Source organism: Dromaius novaehollandiae, chromosome 2 (assembly GCF_036370855.1).
Source record: "Dromaius novaehollandiae isolate bDroNov1 chromosome 2, bDroNov1.hap1, whole genome shotgun sequence".
NCBI classification, from domain to species: Eukaryota; Metazoa; Chordata; class Aves; order Casuariiformes; family Dromaiidae; genus Dromaius; species Dromaius novaehollandiae.
In genome coordinates this window covers 143,470,259-143,495,116 of record NC_088099.1, presented here as the reverse complement: position 1 = coordinate 143,495,116, position 24,858 = coordinate 143,470,259, and the positions used below count along the sequence as shown (strand labels likewise).

The window sequence follows — 24,858 nt, the reverse complement described above, 5'->3', positions numbered from 1 at the left end:
TCTTTTCACAGTCTGGAGAACAGTAATTACACTGAATTTATTGCCATCCTGCTTTACCTTTTAAATCACAATGTAAGCAAAGAATATTACAGGGTGTAGGCTGACTGGTAGCTGTGTGTTACAACACAACCTACATCCTAGTCATCCAGCTGTCTCAGGGACCTAGCTTGGATGAGCTACATATTTTTGTACCTCTGGTGGAAACTAGGGTGCTACAAAGGATTGCTTTTACCTTGTTTTCGCTCCAAAATACGATCAATATGCATCTGTAGTGCACACTGAAATCAGGAGCTCCGAAGCACTTCTAGATACATCTCTCCAGCCAAAGTCAGAGCAACAGAGTGACTCCTAAGATGCCTCCCTTGTTCAGCATGGAGCAATTCCCATTTTACTTCAAATTTGGATAAAGTCGGAAAAGTTGCTGGTGGTGAATTTTTTCCCCCTCATAAACTATAAATGTGGTTTTTAGTTCTCCCTGTAGTCAGAAGTTGGAGCTTCTAAGTAATAGTAAGCTGGGTGGCCAAGGTTATTTGAAAAAAATTCTTACAAAAAACCCCCCCAAAAGTAAAAAGGAAAAGAGTGTGCATACAACTGGAAATTCATTTCCCTTAAATTAACTACCAAGAAATATTCCTGGATACCGCTTTTATCTCCAGTGTTTCAGTTAAATCACTTTAATTATATTTTATTTAAGGCAAGTTGCTACATATCACGTTTTTCAGCAGATTCCCTAAGGAGTGATGCCCTTTGGGTTTTAAGTTTTGAAGCCTGAGCATGTTGGCTCTGAAGAACAACATCATTAGTTTTACTGGAAGTTTAACATTGTCCCTGAATTATGGGAAACCATTCTTTATCAACAGAAACCTGCCTAAGAGTTTATCATGTGAAAGACAGTCACAACTTAAATCTGAGGTATGGATAACTTAAGTAGAGTTGTGAAATAATTTGTACGAGACTCCGATACTGTTGTCAGAATGGAGTCTCTGTGCCACAGAGATGAATTTATGAACAAAATCTGGAGTGGCTAGTGAACATTCAATAAGATATCTTTTCCAGATCAAGATAATATTTTTAAATAATGGAGAATAAAATGGTATCATAAAATGACAGCAACAGCTGGTGAAAAGTGTACTATCTTTTGTAGCTAATTACTGCCTCTTCTATTAGGCACTTGGAAAGAACAAATTGAGGCTCCCCTGACGGATGCTAATTTTTCTTATGGTGAGGTTCGCTTCTCCCCAAAGTGAATTTGAACTCCCAAGGCAGCTTGAGGATCACCTCCTTAATCTCCTGTGTTTTTGTATCAGAGCCACCAAAAAGTTTTTTTCTCAAAGGCAAAAGGGTAGTATCCATCTTAGAGGCATCTAAGTCTCCATAGGATCCAGAGATGACTGTCTAGAAGTTAGAAGTCTAGTCTAAGCTTATTGCATCTACAGCTGATGGAGAATTGGCTCCCCCACCCAAGAGGGGAGTCTAAAGGGGTGAGAAGTACTGCCTGCTGGGATCCTCTCCATCTCCTGACCATTTCAGGGGCCTGGATGACTAGTTTAATCCAAATGAAGCCTTTTCTTCCCAAAGTGTCTCCAAAACACTTGCAAGGTGGAAAATGCTACCTCAAAGGTAAATATCCCTATTGCCTCTCCTCCTTGCATCCTGATCAAAACATCTCACAGTTTTTAAGGACTGTGAGCTCTTAATACCCTGAAAGTGGCAAAGAAGCCCTAATTTCTACAGGCCCAATCTGACAGCTGCAAAGGGCAGCCGAGGGTTGCATTACCTTCAGTGGGTGTTGGATGGGGTCCATAATAAGCAACCTGGGAATTAGCTGAATGAACAGATTACATTAGGGCAGCCAGATGGGTTGATGTCAGGCAAAAGGACACAAGCCAGGTCTGCCAGGAGGATGGAAGAGCAACTGCACAAGTGAAGTGCTGAGGCTTAGTTTAATGGAGCACCAGTTTAATAAAGAACAAACCAGCAAAATCCCACAGTAGTTAGCAGCTATCCACACCCACAGTCTGCAACTATTACATGGCCCCAAGGGCTGCACACTTTTCAGACCATTACAGTAGAAAGGGAAGACACCTGAATAATGTGCAAGCCAGCTGCTGTAGGAGTGAGCTGGCATTAGCAATATAATCCCTTGCTGTTTTTTAATATCTCAAACATTTGAAAATGCAAAACTCAGCTTATACATTTCCAGTCCAGATTCTTTTGAAAAATAAACTAGTGAGGCAACATTTAGGCAGTGGCTTTCAAGAGATAGCCAATGTAAATGTGTTTCACTCCAAAAAAATGATGTATTTATAGCTGCACAAGCCTGCAGGTGCAACATATTTTTACCGAATAATAAAAAACATAGCAAAGCATGAACACACTGCAGTGTACTGTTAAGTGAAAGTATCACGATCAGAAAAATCTATGTTCTCCAGGCATAATGGGAGAACTAACTATATATGCCTTGCAATAACAGGCTGAAATTCACAGCCACTGTGATGTCAGACAACATAGTTAAAATCCGTAGAATTATTTCCGAGTCCAATTGTGATGAATTTGGATCATATTCTTTGCCTTCAGAATTGTTCCTTATTAATAGGTTGTGCCCTAGGAACCATAACAATGGGATTTATTGTGCCTTTTCTGTCAACAACAGATCAAAATGCTTTTGCAGTGCAAGTACAGAAAATCCTTGAAGACACTTGGAGATCCTTAGAATCACTTTGTACACTGCTGTCTGCCTCTTCAGGATAGAATAGATTATGGAGAGAGTACAGTGGGCTAAGGAACTTCCAGATAACAATGGCAACAATAAATACATAGGATAAAACAAATTTGGGTGTGATTTTAGGCATTTTTCCATGGTATATCACCTCTGTAGAGCCTTCAAAATTCTAACAAATCATTAAATGTTAATAATACAGCCATGCAAGTAATAAATGGATAACAATTACAGTGGCAAAGTAAAATTTTGACTATACCCAGAAGTAAATATTGGGGATATGCAAAACAAAGAGGAATTAAGTGTTTAATGATGATGTTTAATTGCATTTCTTCTTCTGATGCAGTGGTGCTAGACATAACATACATGAATGACCTCCTAAATGGGAATACATGACATACTTAACAAAAATATTAAGGTCTTGATTCTGAAGATAATATTATATGTTAAAAATGTATTGGTATAATTGAAGAATTGGTATAATTTCAACCGACAACTACATAAGATCAAAAAGGAAGCTATCACTACTATGTGGTTGCTATGGAAAGAATCCTTGTGTGATGATTATTATAGCAAATGTCATAGGAGCTGCTCCATAAAGTAAATATTTAGAGCTAGCTCTAATCAGGTCTAGAAGTGGAATTTTTAAGTTGAGACTGAAGACAGAGCTTTTTGGCAGACAACAGGCTGTGACAATTCAGCATCTAGGAGAAAAAATAAATCAAATGGTGACTGACACTACCCCAACTGACTTTCAGTGCAGTATATTGTGTGCAGACAAACCTTAATGCTTTTTATAGCCTTCAACTTAAACACAGAGAACTGACTGGACAGAACGGCAATGAACCCTTATCCTATCATGTCTCTCTTGCCAGCAGTTTGCTGCTGTTCACTTACAGTTTTTACCTAGATCTGAAACCTCAAGGTAAGGCAGACATATCGCCTTGCTCAATCAGCAGCCTTGCAGGAGCTGGGAACCTGCCTTCTGGAGACTAGAGCAGCCAAGAGCATGCCATCAAACTGGAGCTAATTCACCACCATGTTAATGCAATGGAACCATCTGAACATATTTCTTTAAAACAAATCCCCCCCCCCCCTTTTTTTTGCTTTTTTTGTTTGGGGAGTAGCTAACATCAGCAAGTATTAGAAAGAGTTCTAGCAATGGCTGTGACGTGGAGCGCACTAACAGTGTTGTGTATTCTACTGCCTGCAAGAACTGTGGCTCTTTTATCTTGACAGCCACCATATAAAGACACCCTGTCTCTTCTTTTTGTCGAGCCCAATCTGCCAAAGACAGCAAGATACCTTAATTTCGATTTAGGCTTTAAGTTGGATGAAAGGCTGCAGCTGAGAAAAAGTATAATGAGAAAGGGGCACTTGTCTGGCAGAAGTGTTGCTCTAAGAAGGGAGAATTTAGAATATTGGGTACTTTTCAGCTAACAAAGTACGAAGCCCCTGAAAGGTGCAAAGAACCAGCCTGCAGAGATGTCCTGCTGGAGATGTTTGCAGTGGGCATAACAAGGCAAATCGCACCATAGGCTTGGCTACAAAGATCATCTATTTAAAAATGAAGGCAGACAACTTTTCAGAAAGAAATGATGAGAACTCCATTATGTGATTTCAGTGCTACTACACAATTTAAGATTAGGAAGCACAAAACAGCAAAAAAATAAGCTTTAGGCAACCATCTTTCAGTGGCAGAGAGATATACTAGACAAGGCAGGTAGCCTTTTACACAGCCAGTTTGTAAAATCCTAAACACAGGATTCACGCAAAGGCAGCTCTGGGTCATGGAAGGAGAACATTTCAGTAACATAGTACTAAAGCAAGCAGGACACTTCTCTGGCATAGCCAAGAGACAGCAGGTTGAGACCAGCACTAGCTCACTTGGCTAGCTGAGTGAATATGTCTGTATAATCCTACAGAAAATGAGGATGAACTATCTCTGTTTCATTTTCATTTGTCTTCAGAAACTGTCATTTCTTGGTTTCTTTTACACACACATTCTGATCTGTTTACAAGGAAAAATCCATTTATGGGGCAATGCTGTCTTTAACATTTCTAACACATAATTTGAGAATTTCCTTGAGAATAGCAGTCGTGGGATTTCAGTCTCTGCCAAGCAGCTGAAGAAGTTCCTGACAACTGCTGCAATGAGCCAAAGGTTTAACAAGACAACATCACTTCTGAAACAACATTGCCTCCATGCAATGCTACTATCTAATAGTCTCAAGAAAGTAGCACTCCAGTATGAGTCAACCCCCCAGTGGCAATGCCTAATGGTTTGTCTACAATATGAATGCTTTGTGCAGCCTACATGGTTCTCCACTCACCATCACCATTGTCCTTTTTCCTCCAGAGTAACTATTGACTACTACAAAAATCTGGATATGTGACAAGTAGGCTCATTACACCATCTATCTCTCGGTCTGTCTACACATCTGGACATGGCAGGGATCTCAACTTCTTCCACTTTTATCCACCAATAGTCATCTCCTGTGACTGCATACTAGCCTCCACAATCCAGTGTATAGGGCTCCTTCCAGCTAAATTCTCCTCCCATCACTTTCTGCTACTCCTTCTACTAACATCTCTGCCTGTCATTGTGTAATTCCCCTCTGTCTGTGTTGCAAGCTCCAAGAAAGGGTCCTGCTCTGTTCTGGTTGACCAACCAGATCTCAAGCCATTTCATAGGAAGGATTTATAGCATGGGATCCCCCTACCCGGCAGTAAAGACAGGATATGAGGAGAAGTGAGTGAGAGAGATGTCTGTGGGAGACTGTAGGGTCTCTCAGGTCTCCTTTCCACTTTTCTGGGAAGAAATAGATGTCTCACCTGGAAGATGCAATTCTTCTGGCTTCTGGCCTTCTGGTCAGTCTTGTTTTCAAGTATTTGCTGAAGCAGAGGAGAGAGATGCATTCGTGCATCTCCTGAGCCCCTCTATCTTGCCTACCGGGCTGTATTGGAAAAGCACAGCCAACTCCTGCTCTCACTCTCCAGTGAGTTCACTCCAGTGCGAGGAAGACCTCAAACCCTACCACAAGGGAATGTTCAGACCTGGGCATTCATGGTCCAGCCCCATGACACTGTCTTACTGCCATGGAGTGGAGGTTGGATTGGTTGCATGTTCCCATGGCTTCCAGGCCAGAATTTTGCCTTGCTCTCAACACTTTTTGTAGAGCTGGAGCTACTCTTCCTTTTCCTCTGCCAGCTGCTGTCATTGCTTGCTAAAGCTTCAGATGCCAAAGACTTCCACTCTTAGAGTGTGTGGCAGTCTCTGCAAATTCTGCAGTAATTTGTGATCAAATGTATGCATGTCTCCAGATGCTTCTCTCTGGTTCCTCTTTATCAGTTCCCTTACAGAATGGGGGAAGGCATGTGCATTTAGAAAATCCAGGTCTTAGCGAACATATTCAGGGATAGATGCTGAGTTTCCCTCATAAGGTCAATTATTCCTTCAGGCTTTAATACTCCTAACTGCTCTACAAGCCATGTAATGAGATGGTTCAAAGCAGCAGCTAGCTGAAATGACACATTTTCTTCCCATCTGTGTATACTGTTTCCCTGGAACACTGATATTGCCACGGCCTGGTAACGAATGCAAGTCCCACAGTAAATGCACCAGTATGAGGGCAACGCACTGCTTGTCATCTTGTAACTCTCCAGTGAGACTCAGCTTAGCAAGGTAAGGACCTGTGTTCAGCGATCTCTGCAGTGCCCCAGCATCAGGAAAGCTGTGTAAATGTTCACTGAGCTCCTGATGAGCAAGTCAGGCAGAGCACTTTTCTTTCTCATTGCTCTGATTTTGCCTTTCTGATGTTAACAGCCTCAGAGACACTTCCAGCTGTGCTTTCTACTTTCTGGTGCTAGTGAACAGTTTGATGCCAATGGAGGATATCACTCTTGGGACACAGTGCTTTTGGGTAAAGCAGTAACTGCACTGGAAAGAATAACTTCTCTGGTTTTAGTTTCCTGCAGTGAAGAGCAGACTATCTGGTCAAGGGGTTTTTCTTCCCAGTTCTATGGAAAACTGTCCCACAGCCCCTTGGAAGCATCCATGTTGTTTCCTTCTGGCCCCTTCTAGTTTGTTTTCATACTTCCATTTGAATAACCACTATGGCAGAACTTGCCAGGAAAGGTTTTTGTTTAGTTTTTTTAAAGCAGCATCTCAGAACATATTTTTGAAAGAAAACCAAACTTATTAAAAAGCACACAGGGACTTAACCAAAAAAAATAGAGAGTAAAATTTTGAGCCTGCCATCCTCAATTAATCTGCTTATATTGGCAAACAGCAAAAAATGGATAAAATTCACAAGCAAGATTCATTAAAAAAATCTGGCATTATTTTATGAATATTCACAAGGAATAGCATAAAATATATTTGCAGTGCAATATAACAAGCACACAATGCCTGAAACATGTACCACAAAGTAAAAACTTCTCTTAAAACTATAGCTGGCAATACACAACAGGATGGAAGAATCATGCAGGAATGCAGAGAGAAAAACAGAAGAAATTTATTTATTAACAGAAGAGACAGTGTGCACATACACCACCAAACTGCCATTGGCTACTTCATATCCTGTGCATTACTCGGCTTTGTAAAGCTGGTTCAGTCACAATAAATGTCACTGATTTTAGACTAGGCTCTTAGGTCTAATTCCAGGATCCTTATGTTTTTCCTGCTGCAAGTTACTTTTTGTTTCATGTTACCTTCCTGCTCCTCCAACTTCCTTACAAACCCTTAATCCTTCCCCTACCGAAAGTGCTCCTATTTGCTCTTCGGACAGTATTAGGTTTTGTGCTCTCCTACTACAGCCTCCATGAGAAGCTAGAGACAAGAATCAAAAATAAAACCCTTGTAGCACTGTCCTTTAAGAGAGGTGGGCAGGCCAAGCAGGAGCAGCTGCAAGGCACTCATGTGCTTCAAACTTGGAGGCCCTTACAGACATCAGACATCAAAGCCTAGGCCCTCGTCCCTTCAGATTACCCTGGCAGAGAAATGTTCCAGCTGCTCCACATTGTCTCCCGTCTCTCTTTATCATGATTCCTTTGTACGCCTTGGCAGGCAGTGGGGGCAGAGGAAAGGAGAGGGAAGGAAGCAGAAAGGCAGTGCCTCGTCAATAAATGCTAATTTATTGCTATCAGGATCTTCAGCATCACTGGGTTAACTGGACAACAGCCTAGTGTTTAATCACGTCACTCTCAGCAACGCTCACACTTTCCGCTGGGATCGTTTTGACAAGCTTGCGGTGCTAGGGGTTGGAGCAGCAAGACGCCTCCTCGCCTGCCTCCCGCACCTCTGCACCAGCTTCGGAGCCAGCGGGGCCACCGGGCAAGGCCTCTGCTTCCACAGCATTTCCTGTAGGGCTGAGTGTGTGTGAATATTTATAGCATTAAGAGGTGGAGGAAAAGACCACATTATGCAGATCTGCATAGAATGGCGTATTGTGCAGTGACACCGCTCTCATTCACGGTCTGTCACTCTTTCTAGTGTAAAACCCCAGATTTAGGACGTAGAGCTTGTCTATAAAACTACTCCTAATTTAAACTTGGTGTGTATCTATGCATTGAAGGGAAATGTCTCTGTATTTGCTCATATAATGGACGCTGTTTGTTCCATCTCCCTTCATTAGATTTTGCCTTACATATGGGCACGGGGACATGGTCCAAATCTGTTCTTAAACCTCTGGTAATCAGCTACTTCCTACTGGATTGAGAGCACAGCCACCATGCGCAGGAGATAGAGCTCACTCACCTTAGCACAAAATCTCTGCCATTTCAGGCAGAGTGCAGCTACTAAGGAGGTTTTTAGGCAGGTTTTCTACTCAGTTAAGGTATAACTTGTATCTCCATGTGGGGATAGACAGGCAATAAAGACTGCCAAGAAGTAGAAATCGAACAAAAAGGGGAAAACTCACAGATACATGGTTAAGCCCTCTTCTAGACTGCCAAAGAGTCCCATTATTTGATGTCATTTCTTCCTCATCCTTAGAGAGCTCACTAGAATAAAAATCACATCAATATTCATGTGCTTTTTTGGTTCATAATTATTCTTTCAGGAAGAGCTGAGGAACAACAATTTACCATAGGCTTTGTAAGAAAAAAGTGATTTGTTCATTAATCCTGACCAGAACTGTCTAAGGTCTTTAAAATGACTAACTCTTTGTCTTCCAGACTTCAGATGATTCTGTGGGGAATTAGATATATTTTTATATATTTGATTTCTTCGAACTCTCTGGAATAGAGCATTTTTCTAAAAGTATGTTTGCCTCTGCCTAATTTTTCAAGCTAAAGGGGAACAGAGACTTTGCTACAGTACATTATGACATCCAGCCTTGGGAGGGTGCTTTTCCAGCTTTTATCGCATTCAACTGTTTTACTAAGCACAGGACATTTGCGGTATTTATAAACACCGGAGTTAAGCTAACAGCAGGGGAGCTGGCAGTATCTCTCAGCCAGTTCCAGCTGGGGCTGACTTTATCTAGTGGCATTCTTTCAAAGGGAGACCATATATCAAGATCCCAATGGTGGACTTTTTCTGCAGAGATTGAGCCTTCTGTGAGAGTAATATGGGACCCTAATGTTTCTTTGCTTAAAAATCCCTTTCTGGAATGTTTTCTAAAATGCTTAACGTCACATTTTTCAAGTGCTCAGTACCCACAATTAAACTTGGACTTCCGAAAAGGAACACAACTTCCATTTGGACACCTGTGCAATAGGCAGCTTTTCAGAAAGAATCTGTAGCTGGTAAACTGAGATCTCCCAGATAACCACACCATTTATTTTGGTACCTAACAAGGACCTGAGTGCTTTAGAAAAGCCAACCTACCTACATGTCTGCGTCACTGCAATTTGTCTTTATCCTGATATTCACATCTTCAGTTACGTCAAACGGAATTTATCCTCCCCTCCTCTGAAGTGCCTCTCTCCTTTGTATAAGGCACCCAGTGGCAGTAACAAAATCTTCCCCAATACACCCAAGCAGACCAGTCATCGAATTCATTTAGCAACAACTTTATCAGGTTTCTAATCTGTCCTACATCTCGTTCAGTCCTTTTATGTAACTATATATGCAATACCTTTGCTGCAAGGTAGTGGAAACTAAAGCAGAAAGCTACTATTGCACAAAGAAACATGAGAAGCCTATGTGAATTCATGATCTTGTCGGTTTTTTTAACTTTGAAAATAAATAGCATGTGACTCCCAAAGAGTGACATTTGTGCTTAGTCTACCCTTAAAAAATTGTTAACAGATGGTCTCCTATCCCACAGCAGAGACTCGGTGTTGACAGATATAATGAAAGCATGATCTTGAAAAAAACAGAGCCATTAACTGGCAAACTAGATATTCTTAAAGATGCTCTTATGATGGGGAAAATAACGATAGCGGAGGTTTCTACCTGGAGAGCGACTGTGAGTTTTTGATCTGTCTTGAAGAAATTTAGTGGAACTTTCTCAGGGAAAGCAGGGAACAGGAGAGTGGGAGTGGGAGGTTTTGGCAGCCAGGATCAGAATTTTGTAAGGAGATGGAAACAAGATGCACTAAGATAATGTTGGCGTTCACAAGTTTATAAATATGAATGTCCATGACAAGGATTATTTGTCCAGCACCGAGCCCTGTCAAGTCTGACTGAACACAAAAGATCCTAAAGTAAGGGATGATATTTATGACTAGGCATAGTCATTGTAGGAATTTTGAAAACAGTTTTCAAAAAAGAGTTTTTGAACTACAGAGAAAACATTAATTTTTTCACTTCATTGTTTCACTTCTAAGAATTTTTAAATCCTTGATCTTGCAAGATGAGGATGTGAATTACTGGCTCTGGAAGAAATGCATTGGGTGAACATTTTCTTAGTAGAACCTGTTTCTATCAGATAATGCAGCTTAGTTGAAATCAAAATGTTTTGTGGGAAAAGTGTCACGTTCAGGAAAATAAATTCTGGGAAAATGTCAGAATCAATCATTTCAACTTTACCATTTCATTTTAACAATGAGAAAAGTTTCAATTTGACTTTATCTTTTTATTAATTTTGTTTTGACTTTTATATTAGATGTTAGTTTTAGTGTTACAATGGTTTTGACATTATTGAAAAAAACAATTCATTTTCAGTGAAATGAAATAACTCAGTGTTTCCAAATCATTTTTTAACTTCCATCCACTGGGAAATTTTGATGTTGTGTTCCAATTTGTAATGAAAATAAATATAAATGTCAAAATTTCCTGTGGAATGGGAATTTCAGATTCTAACCAGCTCTAATCAACAACAAAGCCATCTGCTTTGTATTAATGACTTGGGGCAGTATGCAGCACTGCTGAACAGGGTAATATTCTGCTCTTCAACATAGTTCATAGAAGTCAATGACATATGGCAAGTTTATAACTCCTAGTAGTCTAGGGAAAGTTTGAGGCTAGCCATTATTATTCTTCATACTGTATTGCCAAATTCAAGGAATTCTTCATTCAAACCCAAGATTTTCTTGGGAATGTATGAGAAAACATCCTCCCAGTGACATATGGCACAGTCTACAGCCCCTACATTTAAAGATAATTTGTTTAAACAGATAGATCCTTCCTGAACTATAGTACAGTAAGATACTTTCATTTTACAAAGGTTTTAAATTGTTAATTCAAATAAGCTATTTTCTCCATGACAAATTCCTATTTTTGAACATTAATAGGAAGATAAATCTAATTGTTTTCAATTTTCATCACTCAGATGAGTCATAATTTGAATTCTATTTGAGAAGTCATATTGGCATGATGGATTTTAGCACCAATAAAATAAAATAACATTTTGATACTGGTTTAATACACCACCTGTGTTATTTTCCCTAAAAACTCTTCCCCGTCTTTACAGATACATTCTTCATGCTGCAGGTAAGGTATGGGAAGAACACATATTTGTCCCCAAGCTAGTTCAGCAATCCAGTCTACTAGCTAAGCTCAGCTGTGTCTCTTGAAAAGTTCCATGTGGACAAGAATGCAGTTAGCTTTGGTGATGATGGTGCCTCCTTTTTTTCTAATAATTGGATGATTCAAGCTGCTCATCAAGGTTCTACTCAACCCAACCAGAACTAAACCCCCTTACAGGAGCAGTACCATAAGCACGGGGTAGTGGGCAGCCCAAGGAAGGTAATCCTCCTCTCTCTTCCTCTGTAGCTAGGTGCTCTTCAACCATGAATGTAAGTCATGAGGTAGAGCAGGCAAGGAAGAGTTTCACTCTAAACTAGTAGACCAGACACTCATTTGGGTGAGAAAAGAGCTTAGGCTCCAGACCCCAATCCTTGGGTGTCTGTATCTTTAGGGGCATCTCAGCACGAAGGGAACCATCTTGGGAGTGAGGCTTGCACTGCTCTTAGTGTCATTTGTAGATAAGGTACGCTGTGCTCTCCATGGGAGAGGCAGACGCTTCACTTAAGTGTACTGATCTGCCCTCTTCAGACACCTCTGATCCTTATGCAAGCAGTGGAAAGAGGGAACAGCCTAAGTTAAGCGGAGGGGGGGTCTCCCACTGGCACATCTTCGAGGTACCTGCTTTTCTCTATTGCCTGTCTGGGGAATGTGGGCACCTGATCCGGGTGGGCTGGACCCAGCTTCCTACCACAGGTGTCTGATGCAGAGACACTGGATTCTCTTCCCTCCGGCTGCAATTTGCACACTAACTTCATGGGAAACTCAGCCTAGATATGATGGATGAGGTTAATACAAGAAGACCGATTTTTAATCATTTTGAAATTCAGGATGATATCCAGTCCTGACAGTGCACTCTGATAAACACTAATCCATGTCTTACCCAAATGCTAGTTCATGCATAAGACAGGGTGCTACCTGATTTTAGAAATTACTTAAGGGGAACAAATTTGGAAGTTTGGGCAACATAGTAAAGGTCAGTAAGCAAACACCCTTAAGAGGCATAGAAAAGCATTTTACAAATTAAGTACAGAAATGATTTGCTGTGCTTCTCTCTCACACACACACATATGCACACACTTGTGTAATCTTTATGTTCTCCCTATTACTTTTTATCCCTAGGCAAAGCAGTAACAGTTTCCCATATTAAGTACAGGTAGTAGCTACTCTTATAAACAATACTGTTTTACAAAGGAGACCTTGTAATGGCATCTGTGATTCAGTCGTAACATAGACTCTAGTAAAACAAAAAACATTTATGAGCAACTAAGTCAAGAAAAAATATTTGGATGTTCATAGCATCACCCACATTGTACTGAGGAATTCTGTAGAAAAATCAGGACGGAATCTAGACTGAAATATCTAAATTATCTATTTGAATGCTTTTCTGCCTTCACTGAAAACTATTTTGTACAAAGCCAACTGAGATGAACTCCTCTGCAAATTAAGGGGTTAACATCCTCTGAGGAAGTAAACAAAGCTCATGAGATAACTGTTTTCAGACAAATAAACCGTTTTTTCTCATGTGAACAACAAACAATTTATATTATTGTTGAGAAGCATACGTGGGAGCACCCTTTCTTTCCTTGCAGAGTTTAAATTCAGGAATATCAGATATTACCCAATATGGAATAAACTGTTACTTTCCACCACTTCTTAGCAATTCTAAGAAAATAAAAATGCTGCTCCTATTACATTCTCAGGCCTGTTTACTTTTGCCTCTTTACTGTTTTCAAGATGTCAGCTTCTCTGAGATTTCAGTTTGCCATTCGCTTTCCTTGTATGTGGCTTCTACTGCCTGTCCCCATTTTTCATTTCCTAGGACTTCTGTTTACAGTAACCTTGATTACAAGATAAATCCTTTGTTTTTTTATTTCTCTTTTTCCCTTTTATTTGATTTTTCTCTGCTATTTCCTAACTCCTTAGAGCAAATGTCTTTCTTCTTTCTCCTGTTATCTTTGAGAAAGTCCATGTCACATCTTTTCTTTTCAATTTTTCTTTATTTCCTCTGTATTTCTGTTCCCAGTGTTAGTGTTTCCCAGACGGTACAGTGTGTAGAAACAATATCCTAACAAAGAAATATGTTATGACCCAAGCAGCAGGGTTTGGAAGCTTTGGAAGAAGGCCATTTGTAGCAGAATCTCTTTCTCTCACATGAAGAAATCTGCAAAAGAAATAGGTAGTGAAGACCTATTCTGTATCTAACTCTCTGCAAATTATTCCCATTTCAGCCATGTCCTTTTGTCTTGCTGCCTTTGTCTTAATGGTCAAGTACAGCTGGTACTGAAAGCACTTTCTGAACTTTGTCCACAGCATCATAACCAAAGTTTCATTAGAAAATCAGATATTGTTGATCTGTTTCATTTTCCTGGGAAGCAATACTTTCCAGACATGGAAAGGAGTGGAAACAGTATGCGAAATGCTGACTCTAACCAGAATTTTTTGCCTGTCACTAATGGAAGATTAATCAGTTACATAATGATAAATATTTCAGATCCATTCAGCAAAGTATGCAGTTACGTACTCATAATCTCACTGATATCTGTATCTCTGGCCTTATTTGTTCCAATTTCTTTTCTTGCTCCGTATGCCCCTATATAATCTTCTCCCTACAGTAACCTTAACTTCTCGCATCCTCAGTATCATATCTTATAAAAATAAAATGCCTTGCATTTGAAATTGTCCTCCTCTCACTCTCTGCTACATATACCTCTTAAGATGTCCTTAAAATATCCTCAGGTAACAAATCTTTCTTCCACATTATCTTCACCAATAATTTATCTCCCAACCTACTCCCTGAACACTCCACACTTCCTCTCACTTCATGCATCTAATGTTTCTTAATTCTCTCCTCTACTACCAGTGTTATGAAAATCAGTGAAGCTTCACTGCAGAGAAATGTCATGAACACTGAAGAATCAGCCCACTGTTTGTAAAGTGCCATATAAAATCACCATACAAATTACTTATTGAATAATAAAAGCACATCCTGTTCCACCAAACATGTCTCATATCTTAATGTTCTAATGACTTCACTGGAAAGTCACTTAAATCAGTGAGCAACACAGGAATCCTCCCGTGAATTGCCAAAGGAATCCTCCAAGAAAGATTAAGAAATTGATAACTATGCAAATGTATATAGAACTTCTGGCTTTTTACTTGCTTTTTCTTTATTAGAAGGAGGATGTTCCCCATGAGAGTTACTGCTTTTTAATGAATGTTCTAGGAAAATGAGCCATTCATGAAGAAGCAATATATATTTCATGCAAGGTGCTCTAAAATCTATCACTTGGCTAAATTAAAATGGGGATGTTTTCACATTGTTTTCCACAGAATGATAAGACAGTCACTTTTCAACAGTTTACCAACTGGCACTCTGTAAGATTAATTTAATCTCAATCTTTTATTTAGTCTAAATGAAAGATGTAACTGTCATGATACCATGAATACAGTTCAAACCCCTGCATCGTTCATTCATTTGTGATCAGATGGGAATTGGTTTCAGTGACCCCATAATGATTTATGAGACCTTGAATTATCATATCGTGTCATTCCTCTGGTTTTTAAAAGGCAAGCATTAAAGTCGGCTTTGAAATTGGTTTTCAAGCACTTAAAAAAACCTCCAAAACAATCCCACACAACAACTTGGGGAGAAAGCTGGAATTTTCTTATCATTGCAAAGGAGTAGGAGTGGGATAGAGCAATATCCTAGATTTTGGCAGCAAACCTTTCTCCTGGCAACTTCATTAAACAGCCATTCTCGCTTTATGACTTACCAGCAGAGAGCTGGCATTTCTGAGCATGACTGATGGTCCTCCCTGTGCTAACAGAATTAGAAACATCAATAATTCTTAGATTAATTGCTTAGAAAATTTCCAAGAGGCAAACATTTCCTTATTTATAGACCCTTGTTTTCTGCTGTAGTCAAAGCAGTAGAGGTCAAAGTTCAACTACATGTACTTCACTTAAAGGATAGGATCTCGCTACTCTGAGCTATACATGAGAGCAGAAACAACATAGGCATCCGTGCTATAGGGCGGGGGCCTCATACGGTGAGCCCCCAAGTCCCAGACCCTGAATAAATCCCGACTAGCTCACCACTATGCAGCACAAGAGACCTGCAAGCACTCGTCTCACCCACGTATCTGTATTTCCTTCCAAGGGAGCATGGGATGAGGTCGCATTAAGGGCCTCGAAGAGGGACTACGGGGGCACCAGGAACGTGAGCACACTGAAGGGAATCTGTGCCCCACGACACCGACTCCACCACAAGGAAGGTTTGCATGTGGCTACCAGGTGGTAAAGAACCTGAGCTGGCCAAGAGGCCAGATCCAGATCCATGTGGGAATGACATGCTCTGCTGGAGTACTGGCAAAACACTTCTAGTAGCCACCTCAAGCACAAAGCTGAAACCGAGGGATCTGCTGCTAAAATGAAAGTCTCCTCACTTACATTTTTCCTCTTGCTCATTCAAGGAAAAAAAGGTTTCTCCAAACATGTTTCCTGCAGCCTTCCCCACCCGCTGCCTAGATATGCATCTGAAAATCCAGCAGTGGGCTTGATTTCTGACTGGAAGTCTATATGAGTGCTCCTGAAGACTCCACATGCTGCAGCACAGCTGGGTACCATCATGTCATCCTTGATGTTACAAAAATTGTGTGTCATCTCCCTCTTCTATGCTTGCAATGGATAGAAAGGGTTAAATATCACAGAATTGTGTGAGAAGAGATAAATACCATTGCTAGAAGTTGTATTTGTGAAGAAAGGTAGTATCTTTTACTTGAGCAAATAATGACTCTCACAGGTACCTTAGCAGGTCAGACAGAGCAGTGAGCCCCAAGCTAAACACAGGACAGAAACAAATGCCCATAAATTAATCCTTGATAACATGCTAGAAACTTGTCAGAAAAGGGCAATTAGCATGTGTGGAGCAGAGAGGGGTATTAGTGGAGGAGGAGGCAGTCATTAACATCTATGAAACAGAAAGAGGCAGGTAGCACCTGAAAAGCAGTGACGGATTAGTGAAAGTGTGGTGAGAGAGAAATTGCAAGGGGCCACAAACTGTGTCATGCCTAAGACCATGGCCAAAGTCAGATGTTTCAAGCTCGCTTTAAAGGTACTATATAGGTCTTCCTGTAAGGATCAGGACTGTGAGGCCAGCGCTGGAGTGGCTGTTTTACAAAAGAAGATTTTCCCAGTCATGTTTACGTGATTTTCCCAATAAAGTACTTCTCAGTCATCCATGTGAGTTCATTCTGACATGTGGACATTATGTAGTCTCACATTTTTCATCTCAAAGGAGGCAGTTAATGCTTTAGAAGATATGTATCATATTTGGGAAAAGGTATGTACAGAACCCACTGATTTTGAAGGTCTTGAGGGGCTCTGGCAAAGGCTGTGTTCAGCTGATCTTTCTTGGTTCCTTGAACAATATACTTCAGCTGGTGAACTGGGCAAGGTTGGAAGCTATTGGAAATCAGGTGGAAGAGCTCCAGGAAAATGTATTTCAAGGTGTGATCTCATTCCTGCACAGACTATTATTCTTTAATGACTTCTCCATATAGATTCCAGCCTGCAAGACTCAGCAGTATATGTCAAAGAGGCATTCTGTTTTTTCCTAGTATATGAACTAATCTAATAAAAATATTTCCTTCCACACAAATCTCCCATATTCTCAGACCATCATGATGATAACACCTGTACCGCATTATGTGGACTAGCATATCCATCCACACAAACACATGTGTTCCCATGTCTAATTCTTGATTGGTAACAGTAAAGTACAGCATAAAGAAAAGAACGAAACTCCCAAATGCTCTAATGGGTTTAAACACAGGCATCTCACAAGCAAGCAGAGGTTCAGCTTTGTCAGCATCTTGCTGACTAACAAGTTCAAGCTGCTCATCTATACACATATGCAGATGAAATTCTTTCCTTCTACCCCAAGGCAGAAGATAGGCAGAATTGCACGGGCCTAGGACAAACTCAGCAAGGACTTGAGGACATACCACCAAATGCCTTCTGCAGCAGACAGTGCAGGGCACCTTACACTGAACAGAATATGGCATGTCCAGCTTCCCTTTGAACCACAGCACTGACATCCCAGTATTTTACACATCACATACAATCCAATTTTATTATTTATTAAATAATGTGTCAGTCCTTTTAAGCACAAGTTTAAGGTGGGTTAAAAGTAAACAAGGATGCTCAGGGAAGATTAGGCAGCTCAGACTTAGCATCAAATTATTTATCCTTCAGAATATGAGTGAGATGCTTAGAGAAAGTACTTTCTGTGTGTAGTAGCTGGGCTGGAGAAAGGACAAAAGGAGTTACATTTTAGGGAACAAAAATCCCACATTCAAAAGGGCTTTGATACGATGCCTAGCAAGGATGATTTGGTCTCTCATTTCTGAGTCATTCGATGTACACCTGCTGAATTACCAACATATTAGTGGTCACAGAGATGAATTAATAGTTTGCTTAGATTTGTATAATACCTTGCTGTATTTCATATACACACATTATACAGAAAGCACAGACTGTTTTTTCCAATACTGTTGCCAGATCTAAACACCCAAATTTAAGCAGAGCAAATAACTGATGCAAAGAAGGACGAAAATATTATCACTGAACTCAACAGTATGTTCTTTCCTAAAAACCACAGCACATTCACTTTGAAAGTAGCTCCAAACAAGAAGTCTCTCTGTGGATTACCACTCCTCTATCCATCCTATGGTCATTTGGGAAATTACATTTTGAACCTAGGAGTTCTGCAGCTTTTATAAATTCTAAAACCATTCCTTTACCAAATTAGATGCTGACAACCCCTCCCCCCCCAAAAAAAGTTAATTAAAATTAGACTGAAAAATGTCTAGAATATCTTATTTACAGAAGAAAGGATGGCTCCTCCATGAGACTGTCTTCTAGAAACAAACTGAAACCCTGCTGAAAGGTGCATGGTAATCACTGAATAAGAATGTTCAGACGCATCTTATTATTTCCAATAAAGATATACAGATCGGGGTGTCCGAAATAGGGAGCTCTGCAGATCTTTACTGATATGTGTACAGGCTAATACTCAAGTAGATGGGTAAGGTTGCACTTGATGGGATAGTAACACCTATATATACTTGTGTACCTCCCCCACCACACACACACTCAAACTATGCAGGGTAGAGGGGACTAGCGGCAATATGCAGGGGAGATTCCACCAGTTTGCAAGTAAAGAGTCTCTCTGTGTCTGAGGAAGCACTGAATAAAAGGCTAAGGGTAGCACGGCTTTTGAATTACAAGTAAATTTCTTCTCTCCAAATCAATCTTTCTCATTCACAAAGAGATTCCACTCTAGAATTTCTACAAGTAATTTCAAAGGGGTGACAAAAATAAAGCATAAAGGACAGACAAATCTAGCTATATCATATCTGCTCTGTTTTTATAAAAATAGATGCAAGCCAAGATAGCTGAGAGATGAAAGCACAGATCACCTGAATTCAGCTTTTCCAAACTCAACTGTTTGACTTTTAAAATTCACCATTATCTTTTAATGTACAATAAATATATGCAACCTTAGCATCAATAATATAGGAAGACAGATGCACTTTCAAAGGAGGAGAAATCAAAAGACATCCTGCTTAGGTCTTTGTTTACCAGGTAGGTTAGTGTAAACCTGAGTGAGGACTAGGTTGCACAGCTGGGATGCCAAACTGAAGTACTAACGCTCTGAGGAGAGAATCAAATGGCTCCTTCGCATCTCCCAGATGCAACAGACCTGAGGTCAGCCGTCAAAGCCGCTTTGTACAGAACTGACTGCACCTTCGTCTGACCTTGAAGCTGCAGATTTGTTAAGCTGCTGCAGTGAGAGCTGTGATCAGACATCCACTGAGCGGGAAGCAGATGCTGATAGCTGACAACTTGCTTCCCTTTTCCATGACTGCAACCTAAAAAAGTGCCTTAAGTAAGGGGTTGTCTAAAAATGTGCTGTCCATTGAACAGATCCTCTCCTGGTCCCTCTCCTGCTCCAGGGAGATTTTTTCTGGTCTATGCGAGTAACAGATTATTTCTCTCCTACACAACTCAGCCAAGCTGGGCAGCATGTTATTAAGCTTTGGCCAAGCTATTTAGAAGTCCATAACATCGCACTATTCTGGTGGAAAGGAAGATTCCTAGAGCCCGAAGCTCATTCCCACTATGAGCTGGACTCACTGCCACCAGGAAAATGACACTGCTAAGAAAGAAGTGAATGGAATAAAGTGTAGGAAAATGCGTGAATTTTAGACAGTGTGCTGGGGCATGAAATAATGAGAGGAGACTCATTTAGTCAGCTTTTACAACAACAAAATGGATTGCAACTCCAGCTCAGCAAAATAATTATGTGGCCAAAAATCAAGACAAAAATGTGACTGCCAGCATTTACATGGCCGAAGGAGCAGTGACTATTAAGCAGCCAGCCTGTTCTCCACCACTGGAAAGCACACTGCCTGCCAGCTACTCCCCTTCCTGCCCGGGGGCAGCTGTGCCTAGAGCTGCTGTAAGGACTACGTAGCAGCAGAGACTGTGAGAAGCTGCTGCATGCTGGCCACAACTCTCTCATTGTGGAACTTATCACAAATGTTGTCCCTGACCAAGAAACCCTGTTTGAGCATTTGTGTTTCCATTTGGGGTTTCAGTGAGAATCTTACGCTGGATCTCCTTGGACAGGCCTGTGTTCTGCTTTCGAGCGAAAGGTGGCACTGTCATTTTCCTTGTTTTGCAAAATCTTTAAATCAGTATTCATCAGCATAATCTCCATTATCAGCTTAATGCTCCATTTAATACACGGATAGCTTTAAGTTAGCAGCCATACTAGCTAGAGCAAATTCCAGCACCAAGCGGAGCCAGGCAACAACAGCAAAACAATGAAAACTCATAACTCATCAAAAAGGTGATACCTGGCAGCTCCAAGAAAATACTAAAGAGGGAGGCAAGTAGCAAAGGAGTAGAGCAACTATGTTTAGAAGGGAATGGGACAGCAGCCTGAATACGTAGATCTGAATTCATGTGTCGCAGCTCTGGAGCCATTCCTTTAGGGTATTCATCTTCCCAACACTTCCGTCCACCAAGGAAGTCTCTGATGAAGAGTTCAGGCACAGAGCAACAAGAAGTAGATCCAAATAAGGTCAGACACCTAAAGTAAGAGCGAGATGAAAAGTAGGGCCCCTCCACCCAAACATGCCCAAACTAAACAACTAAAAGATCCTGCTCAGCTGCCATTTGTCCCTGGAAGTGTGCAGATGTGAAAGATTGCCTTCTTAATCACATTTCTCAATGTAATCCAAGTTATATATACCAGTCTTAATAGGGCCTAGCACTTACCCCATATGCAATTTTTCTGGAGATTCAGAAATGAGTTATTCCTTTGGCTAAGACTCTTGAGAAAGTCCATCTGGAAGGCATGCACAGGGAGAGGCCAAGCCTCTCGTGAAATCCCAGGGTCACTAGCACTTAAAGGACAAAATATTAAACGTAGGCCTTGTAGCTCTTAACCACATTAAGCCTTCTCCTCCTACTATCTTTAATTTTCAGGAATATTCCTTATATCCCACAGGCAAAAGAGGTATAAATTATTCATCCCTCCTGGTGGCTCAGTATTTCTGTGGAACAAGGAATTCCAGTTTCATTAGCTGAACTGTGTAGGAGGCAGAAAGCAGAGTCCGGGAGTTCAGGCACTCAGAAACCAGCACACTAGTCCCAGCCTTCCTATATATTTTGTCCAGTGCAGTTTGGTGCTCATGGTCTGACATTTTCTGGTAATCTGTGTGCCTCACCACAAGGCAGTCACAGTTATCAATTCATCTCCAGTGAAAGTCATGGAAAATAAATTCTTCTTTTAAAATGATAAGGCTTCCTGTAAAAACTCCAAAACAACGAACTTTCCCTTCAACTTTCCAAAACTGTTTGCCTTTAGGTCAAAAGCAAATATCAGTTGCTCAGAAGAATTTGAAAGAAGTTTTCAGTAATCAGAAGTGGAGGGGGCAAAAAGAGCAGAGAAAATCAAGCCTATGTTTGCTTTTCTGTGTCTGGAAAGCTGTAATGGCAGAGATCTTCTGTTTTACGTGACACGTGTGTAGTAACATTACCTAAGTGAATAGGAACAGATCAAAAAGAGTTCATGAGAGATGTAATAGGCTGAGAATACTAATAGTCCTATTGACCAAGCAATCTCTTTGATAATTATTATTTCTCTTCATGAACCAGAAGTGCCACAATGTGGTGCAGAAACTTCTTTCAAGGTCCCATTTTTTAAAAACTCCTGGGAGTTTGTCTACACAATGCTGTAGAAATACACGATGAGAGAAGCTCTGGTTCAACGGCCTTTCTTTGGGTGGAAAACCAGGAGCACAGCGGACTTGAAAGACTTTCGCGGACCCTTGCGGCCATCAGTGGCCAGGACAAGAATTAGAAGCTCCCACTCTATTTTCTATAGCATGCTTCTTATTATTCCTCTTATCAAGTATTCAGTCATCAGTATGTAAAGAAATAGGTTTCTTCACCCCCTGCTTAGAAGTTGTACTTGAAGTCCCTGCTTGTGTGCTGGCATATATTAATTATCTTCTCCAATTTTTCTCTAGGAAAATTATAAACAATAAAAATGGATGTTTTTCAACTGAAGACTTTTAAAATGTCACCTGTACCTTAGTGAATGGAATAAGAACATAATTAAGCATTTGCTCTTTTACTCCTATTAATGACTGTAGAATAGCCAGAAAATTCCAAAGGTTGTGGCCATGGTAACAGACACCAGCTCAGGAAGAAGGAAATATCCAAAGTTATAATTCAACATAAAGATTGCTCATCTCCATCCCAGAGCTGGAAGTTTACAATCAAAGCTTTGATGTATGCTCTGGTCCTTCTGTTATGATTTCTTCATATGTATGTTGCATGTTTATTGTGAGAAACTACCATTTATAAGAGCACAGTGTGTCTCAAGTGCTACATTAATTCTTATCTGAAGGAAGGAAAACTGCTATTTTTTGACAATGGAGTGGGGCAATTGCTAGTAAATGCTTTTTAAGAAAATGGTAATGCAGTGCGGTGGTAGTGGGTCAGATCTCCTCCAATATAGAACCGAGCCTGGAGAACTCCTTGACTTGGCAGAGGGAGAACTAATGGAAACTAATGAGACTCCCCCAAAACGCCTATCCTCATCCAACACTGGTCATTTCCTAAAACATCCTCTGTCTCCTCTTACACTCTCCTGCCTGGGAGCTGTAGGTCAGATAGTCCACTCTACCTTGCAGCTCCTCAGGCACGTGCCATTCGAGAAGGAAAAGACCATTAGTCAAAGCAAGCCCAACAAAATAAGAACTGCAACAGAGAGTGGCTGGACAAGCTGAAGCAGAGGTGGTGGAGGATTATACAAATGTACTGCACACAGAGCTGATAGAGGGGATCAGGAGCTGTGCAAGATGATTGAAACTGCTTGCACCAAGAGTCAGCAGCGAAGGAAAGGCCTTCTCTGGGTGCAACGGTTATGTACAAGTTATGTGCAGTCATGTAACAACTGCCTCAAACAGGAACTTATAAGCAATGTGAATAAAGACTGAAGAGCCCAGGCAAAAGACATGTTTCCACCCAGCTGCCTAGTATCAGCCATGGTTCATACAAAAGCTACAGGCACTCCTCTTTGAGATGCACACATGGTAAAATGTCTAGGAGGCCTGAAAATAAGCAGGCAAAGGAAGGTCTGGGGAGCTGGTGAACCCAACTGAAACCACCAGTTGGTATTTTTGAAGGCTTTCTGAAAAGCTGGTTTGAGGTTCACATCTATAATAGGATATACCACAGCTGCTCTCTGGAGGGCAGTTGTGAACCTGTCTCTTGCTTTAGGTGCAAGTAAATAGGTCACAACGGCTTCCTAAACAGGCAAGAATTAAGGACACGGTGGGAGTGCCTGAAAATGTTCTTTTTTGTGTGTGTGTGTGTGACTTCCCTTTGAAAAGCAGTGCACTGTAAGTGCTCAAATAGCACAAACAAGAGTAATTTATTAGGATTTTGTTAATATAGAAGCAATGTGTATTTTTTCCTGGGGGGTTTCACGTTAACAAGATTCCATTATGAGCTAACAACAAAAGCTTTTAGCACACAGTTTGGACCATTGCACATTAGGGCTTTCATAAAGCAAGACAATGTAACCAAGACAAGAATTTCTTTTTGTCCTCATCAGTAATGGTTCCAAACTGACATTAAAATAGCCCTTACAGAACACATTGCTAGAGCCTACAATGTACATATTCCCTTTTCAAATATGAAGTTAGCTGAATGTTAGGGAAAGTTTGGTGTTGCTTTGCAAACTCCACTATCATGGCCTACGGAAATAAAGCTACACAGAGCTACTGCCACCAATGTACATGGACTTCCTGCCTGTGGTTTCTAACACCATCCTCATAATGTGGCCAGATGAAGAAATTAACTCGGTTAAGTTGCATAAGAAAATCTGGTCCCATTAACAGTGCAGGACAGTCTGATCATGAGTGAAAATTAATGACTTGCTAAGACTTATGATATGTTTTGTGGGGTCACAAAGCATCTGACTGCCCCTTTCCGCAGCTGTCCTGTAAACATGCAGCCATCTCCTTCCCAGGTATTGGTCACACCTCAGTAGAGCTATTTCCCTTCTGCTGGATTGTAGGAACAAAGAAGTGCAGGAGCTCCTCTGCTGAAGTCCAAGCTACCATTCAGGTTCATTCCCATATACTCCCAGCTGTTAGGATTTCCTTATCATTTGCAAAATATCTCCTATCACCACGTTTGGGTCTGCTCATCAGGACAGCCATGGGTACATGGAGCGCTCTGTTACAGGATCTCATTTTCCTGACAAAGCCCATGTCGCTGTCTCTCTCTCTCTCACTCTCACCAACACATCATCCTGCCTCCCCTGCCTCCCACTGCTGCCACAAGATGCCTGTGGTTATTTGGTAATTCCCAGACACCATCTGACCTTGTGCCCAGCTAGTTCAGCCATTCCTCACCCTGAAGCATGTGTACAGCCCGCTGCAGGCTGCAGTGAGATGTCTCCTCAACATCACCGTTTCATGGGCTGCTGCTCTGTTCCTAGACCTTCTGATGCCACTTCTTGCTACTTATACTGCAACAACCTACATGAATTAGGCCCCTGTGGTGCCACAAATATTTGAAGACTATCCCAGTCCCATGAGCCTACATTTTTAAAAAGGGTGGAGGTATGTGA

At 40.9% G+C, this 24,858-nt stretch overlaps 1 protein-coding gene across 4 annotated transcripts in view; it reads right to left on the bottom strand.

Annotated features, from left to right (window-relative positions):
- NCALD (neurocalcin delta) overlaps window positions 1–24,858 on the bottom strand; it is a 63,607-nt gene that overhangs the window by 19,829 nt on the left and 18,920 nt on the right. Inside the window, exon 1 of one of the 4 annotated variants that reach the window (XM_026119576.2) lies at window positions 8,641–8,663. The exons of the other annotated variants lie outside the window; for them this stretch is intronic. The gene's annotated coding sequence lies outside the window, so the exon portion shown is untranslated. Of the gene's footprint in view, window positions 1–8,640; window positions 8,664–24,858 lie in introns of those variants that run through there. 4 annotated transcript variants of the gene reach the window in all.